The sequence below is a fragment of the Lissotriton vulgaris genome, chromosome 7 (assembly GCF_964263255.1).
Source record: "Lissotriton vulgaris chromosome 7, aLisVul1.2, whole genome shotgun sequence".
NCBI lineage: Eukaryota > Metazoa > Chordata > Amphibia > Caudata > Salamandridae > Lissotriton > Lissotriton vulgaris.
The window spans coordinates 205,833,050-205,839,049 of record NC_141695.1 but is presented as its reverse complement, the minus strand read 5'-3'; positions in this window follow the sequence as shown (position 1 = coordinate 205,839,049).

The window sequence follows — 6,000 nt, the reverse complement described above, 5'->3', positions numbered from 1 at the left end:
GTTTTTTGCAATAAATATGGGGCAGCACCAAAATTAAGACCAGTGAAAACCTGGTCTTACCCTAGAGAAACGAGAAGAAATTTTTAATTTCTCTTCGTTTTTGATGTTCTAGTGTGTGTTGCGTTGTACAGCACACACTGGAAACATCCAAACACCATTGAAAGATAATATACAGGAAGGTGTCTCTTTCTGCACATAAACAGTCATTAAAACAAATCGACGTTTTGCAATTTCCATGTATGCTGTATGAAGCTGCACACATCGAAGTTACAAAACACCATTTAAAGGTTGTTTATGTGCAGGAAAGGACACCTTCCTGTACATAAACAATCTTCCCCTGTTACACAGGCACCTTTGCAATTTAGTGCAAGGGTGGCTGTGTTGATGCCAGGCAGCTAAAACTACCGCCAGTGCAGGGGGAATTGCAGGGCTGTGCCATATTGTTGTAAATGTGGAGCACCCCTGTGTTTCAGAAGTGGCGGAGCACAGCCTTAAGCCAAGAAGGCTAACGCTGTGCTCTGTCACTTCCATTGTAAACATGTCCCCTTGTATCTTACCCCTCTTTTATTTTCTACGTGATCCACCCTTGCCATCCCTTTTCTATATCTTCATCTAGTCTTCTTCCGCTTAAATATCCTGAAGTATTTTAGTAAAACCCAACCCTGTTAGGGGATGGAGTTCAAGAGCAAGGGGACTTCCCAAAACTAAAGAATAATATTATTGTCATCCTTTTACTAAAGGGCAACCTCAATACACATCACAACATAATCACACAATCCCTAACTTAAGAGTTGACAGCAGAAAGAGTAAAAAAAAACACAATTTCCCCCTCCCCACCCTCATGTCTCTTCCCACACCGTAGGACATGGAAAGTAATTAGCCCAAGTTGGGGACTGGGTTAGTAGGGTGGCGTCAGGGCAACACTTACATGATGAGCCACAACCTTTCTGTAGGCTGTAGCAGGGTAAGGTTCTTCTGGATGTAGGTACTAGCTTCCCTGTCAAATATTTGTCCTGGCACTGTCCCCTGGCTAAGTCAGAGTCTCCCTGAGTCTTCTCCTCTTTCAACAGCATCAAATGTAGCCTTGTCCTTTTCTCCACCTGGGTCTCTGGCCCTTTGTGGAATCGTTTGTGTCCTTCTCTATAAGCTGGCTTCCAGGTATTTGGTGTTTTATTTCCGTGCTCTCCCTGGTATTACCACCTGAGGTTTTAAGATACGCACATGTGTCAGGGCAGTGCTTCAAGGTCTCTCCTCCCCTCACATTTCTCTGGTTCTTTGTTTTGCCCCTTCTCATCCCATATTGTGAATACCTCTTGTCTTTTCTTTTGTAGGTGACAGATATTCAAGAAAGAAGAAATGCAGCATGCAAAGGTGATTCCTGCCAGGTGAGTACTTCCTTCAGAAGCATAAAATACCATCAGAGAGCCTCATAATATTTGCTGACAAAATGGAAGGAAAGCTTAAAGTGGTTGGTACCTTTGGTGCAAGCTCAAGACGAAGATGACATTGATGAATATGCGGAAGCAGTAAAGAAACTTGAGATGCGTTTTGACGTACAACCTAGTCTTGTGGTTATTCGGCACAAGTTTTTCAAAAGGGAGCAGAGATCTGGAGAAGATGTTCATGCATTTGTTTCTGCTCTTCGCAAGTTGAGTGCTGACTGTCAATTTGAAGCGTTCACAGAGCAATTAGGCAGGGACCAGTACATTTGTAAGATGGTCCAACAGAAGTTGTTGTGTACGGGTAACCCTACCCTCAAGGAGACTATTCACACTGCAAAGAGCATTGAGCTTTCCAAAGCATTGGTTAAATAATTAGAAGACAAATCAAGTGAACTTGTGGGTGCAGTTTGATCCAGGGATTAAAAAATTATGTTGGACAACACCCTGAGTATTCCTTTTTCAGGCAAATAACTTTTTGTTTCTGCAGTGGTAATGCATCTCATCTTAAAACTGGTAGGGGGTGTCCAGCCAAAAATGTGACTTGCAGATTGTTTGGCACACTGGGTCATCTTGCTAAAGTGTGTCAAGGTGGCAAATGCAGTGGGTTATCTTACCAGGTGGTCAAACCGGCAAATTTCCCTATTGTTATTAATGTGTTGAATGCGGAGTGTGTTGCTGCTGACAACTACCGTTGTATTCAGAATGAGCTCACGAACATGATTATGGCAGTTGGCGATTTAGCTGTTGCAGTCGATGACAGCTCTGCTTGTGTTGATCCCTATGTTGAAATTGGAATTGGTGACAGGAAGGTGTGTCTTCTGATGGATTCAGGTGCAAGAATAAGCATGATCACTTAAGAACTGTTTAGCAAAGTGTGAGGTTCTCACTCTTTAGAACCTCCTGACAGGGCACCTGTTTTTTATGAGGGACGTAGGATAGAGCTGGCTGGCTATTTTGAGGACATTCTAGAATTTAAGGGTAGAAAGATACATGGCTAGTTGTATGTGGCAACAAGGGTTTGTCCATTCTAGGATGGTTCCATCAAGGTCTTTTCCAGATGGTTCTTAGGCCAGGCACTAAGGAACAGGTCTCCATGGTCTCATTTAATGATCTCTCAGATGTCTTTTACTGGTGCTTTTCTGCTGTTTTTGGTGAGGAATAGGGACAGATCAAGGGTTTCATGCATCATATTAGGGTTAAGGATGATGCCATTCCCATAAAGCACAGGCCCAGGAGTGTCCCCTTTAGTATAAGAGATCAGCTCAAATAGGACCTTTATGACTTGTGCCATAAGGGCATCAATGAAACAATTAAATCCTCTCTCTATCTTTAGTATAAGAGATCAGCTCAAATAGGACCTTTATGACTTGTGCCATAAGGGCATCAATGAAACAATTAAATCCTCTCTCTAACTTTCTCCTTTGGTGGTTGCCAAGAAGAAAAATGGTTATCTTCATGTTTGTATTGACTTACACAGTCTCAACAAACATATCTGGGTTGCTTCTCACCCCCTACCTGAAATTTCAGAGATGCTTACCATGATTAATGGTTGGAAATGATTCAGCAAATTGGACATAGCGTCAGCCTACCACCAGGTAGTCTTACATCCTTTCTCAAGGCACCTCATAGCATTTGTGTCACCGATTAGTACGTTTCAATTTTTTCGCATGCCTTTCGGTCTTGCCTCTGCTGTGGCAGTTTTTCAGAGGATCATGAATCAGATGCTCAAATGGGTCAAAGGTGTTACTATTTTTCAGTACGATTTTTCGATTTATGGTGAATCTAAGGAACAGCATAATGATTCTTTGTATCGTGTTCTTGATATCATGCAAGAGAAGGGCGTTGTCCTAAAAAAAGAAAAGTGTATTTTCTCAGTACAGAAGGTGAAGTACTTGGATCATGTTTTCTTGGAACATGGAGTGGAGCCTAGACCTGGTCTGGTCAAGGATATAGTCGACAGTTCAGCACCTACTGATAAGGTTAACTCAAATCGTTAATTGGTCTCTGTGAATTTTACTTTTTGTGTCTGATTATGCTTCTAAGCTACAGCCTCATACCAACATGTTCAAGAAGAGTGTCCTTTTTGTGTGGGATGATCTCTGTCAGTCAGTGTTTAAATGGATAACATTTCAGTTAGTTGGTAGCAATATTCTCAAACCTTTTTATCCTAATCTCATCTGCACCATCCTTGTTGATACTAGTGGTGTTGGGTTAGGTGCCATTTTCACTCAGATGAGCAATGGCACGGAGAATACCTTGGGTTGTGCGCCTAGAGTGTTGAGTGGTCCTGAGTTGAATTTCTCTGTCATTGAGAGAGAACTGTTGGCTTGTTGGTGGGCCATCAGGAAATTTCATTCCGAAATCTGGGGGAACCATTTTGTGCTACACACAGATCCCTGTTCACTGGGTTCTATTCTGTCTGGAGACAAAAACACGGAACACTCTCCCAGAATTGCCAGATTGACAACCAAGTTGCTTTAATAGGATTTTAAAGTTTCTTGTCTGGCTGGTAATAGGAAAGGCAGGGAAAATTATTTCTCAGGATTTCTTGTCTCTGACGATGATTCTTGTCAAGGTGATGATGATGATGATTTGGACAATTGTTTCATTGCCTCGTTGGTCCCGGGCGATAAGTAAGTTGTTAGTGAGGAAGAGTGGAGCAGTGAGTTCTCCAAGGATGTTTTGCTTTGCGATGACATTAAGTATGATATAGCAACAATGGGGGGACCCTGTGTCCCTCAAAACCTGGGTATGTGTATAAGCTACAATGGTTCTGTCAGGGAGAACACAATTGCTTTGAAGAAAATGAAATTGAAATGAGACCAGAACATTTGCTTGATACCTATTGAATAAGTATAAAATGTGTAGCATTTACAGTGGTTAAGTCGTGAAACACATATCTAATAACGTTGGAACACAGATCAAAACAAAACAACCAACTAGTATATGCTTGCAAACGACTCTTCTGTTATATCAATTAAAGCTTAAATCAATATAAACAAGTAATCAGAGGGCTGTCAATAAAAGAAATACTGAAAAATGTGACATGTGGTACCGTGACATTGAGTGCTCATTGATAGTGGTGCAGTGCATATATACAAGGTAAAATGTACAACTATTTACAGAGGGAACTAGAATGCAGTCAGAATGAAAGTAGGCAATAACTCTGGCGGAAAGCAGATTTGCTGATTGATTCAAACTCAGAGGTTTGATAGAGCTGAATCATATATATTCTTCGACCTTTTGACCCTGACAAAGTGTTTTTGTAATGTTATGATGGGTCATCTTCAGGCAGCCTAAAAAATGAGCTGAAAAGAATCCCAAATTTTGTTCCAACTAAAGGGCCAAGACAGTTGAGTAGTAAAGGGGGTGTCCTCTTAATCACCCAACAAATGGGAGGTCTCTCTGAGGCGTCCCTCAGTGAGTGGAAGCTGTCAATGGATCTAAAATTAGATCAGACAAATTAAAATCTGGCACTGCGCCACAGGGGCAAGAAGAGACCTAGGGACCCATTAGGATGGCGGGCGGACTTTGTCCGCCCGCAATCTCAACATAAAACGGGACCACCCGCCATAAGGGTGGTGGTCCCGTGGAGGCCATCGGATGCGCCCGCCACACTGGCGGGTGCATCCCACATTTTTAACATTGCGGCGGGCGGTGGGTGCAATGCTAAAAATGCACATTGTGCACTTCAATGCACAACGTGACAGGCACTGTGCGGTGCCTGTCATGTTGTACAGTGAACCATGTGCACCCCCCACACCGCCAGCGTCCCTGGGGGCCCGCAACGGGCCCCCACAAGTCATTCCCACATGCCTTTCCGTGGTGCGTTGCCGCCACGGAAAAGCATGTCTCCAACTTCACCCTAATATGGATGGCGGTGTCTAACAGACACCACCACCATATGAAACCCTTTTCCACCCCGCAAACTCCTTGACTGGGCTGAAAAGTGGCAGACGGTCTTACCGTCCGCCACGGTCCCCCCGCCATAGTAATATGGCAGGGGGGAAATAGGTGGCGGGTGGGGAAGGATGTCGGCTGGATCGCCACCGCCCGCATGGCGGTGGCAATCTACACGACATCCTAATTGGGCCCATAGTGTGCAAATAAGGAAGCTTACCTGCATGCATCAGACAAGTCTCGGGAGTGTTGATTGCTTCATAGAATGAAAACCCTGAGAAAAACACTAGGTAAGCTAAAGTCTGGGGGGAAATATTGAACTAAGGCAGCCAAATGAAAGGACTTATAAAAGCTATAAAAAGGTTTACCTAAAATGATGTGGTAATTAATTCCATTACGTGGAGGACTCAAAATAAATGAGTTCCATCAGGGAGGCCATGCAACAATCCTGTGGGAAAGTTCATGGAGGTTAAAAACCACTCTCTGTTTGTAAATTAGATAAATGCCAACAATTGCAAGAGCACATGGGGGTTGTAAACCACTTTGTGCTTGTAAAAATGACAATTGCAGGCACTGGGGAGCTCGCTTACCTGGGTAGATGCGCTTGGTTCAAATGTGCTCAGTTGCAGTCTTGAGTGGAACTGCAAATCAAGTGGTT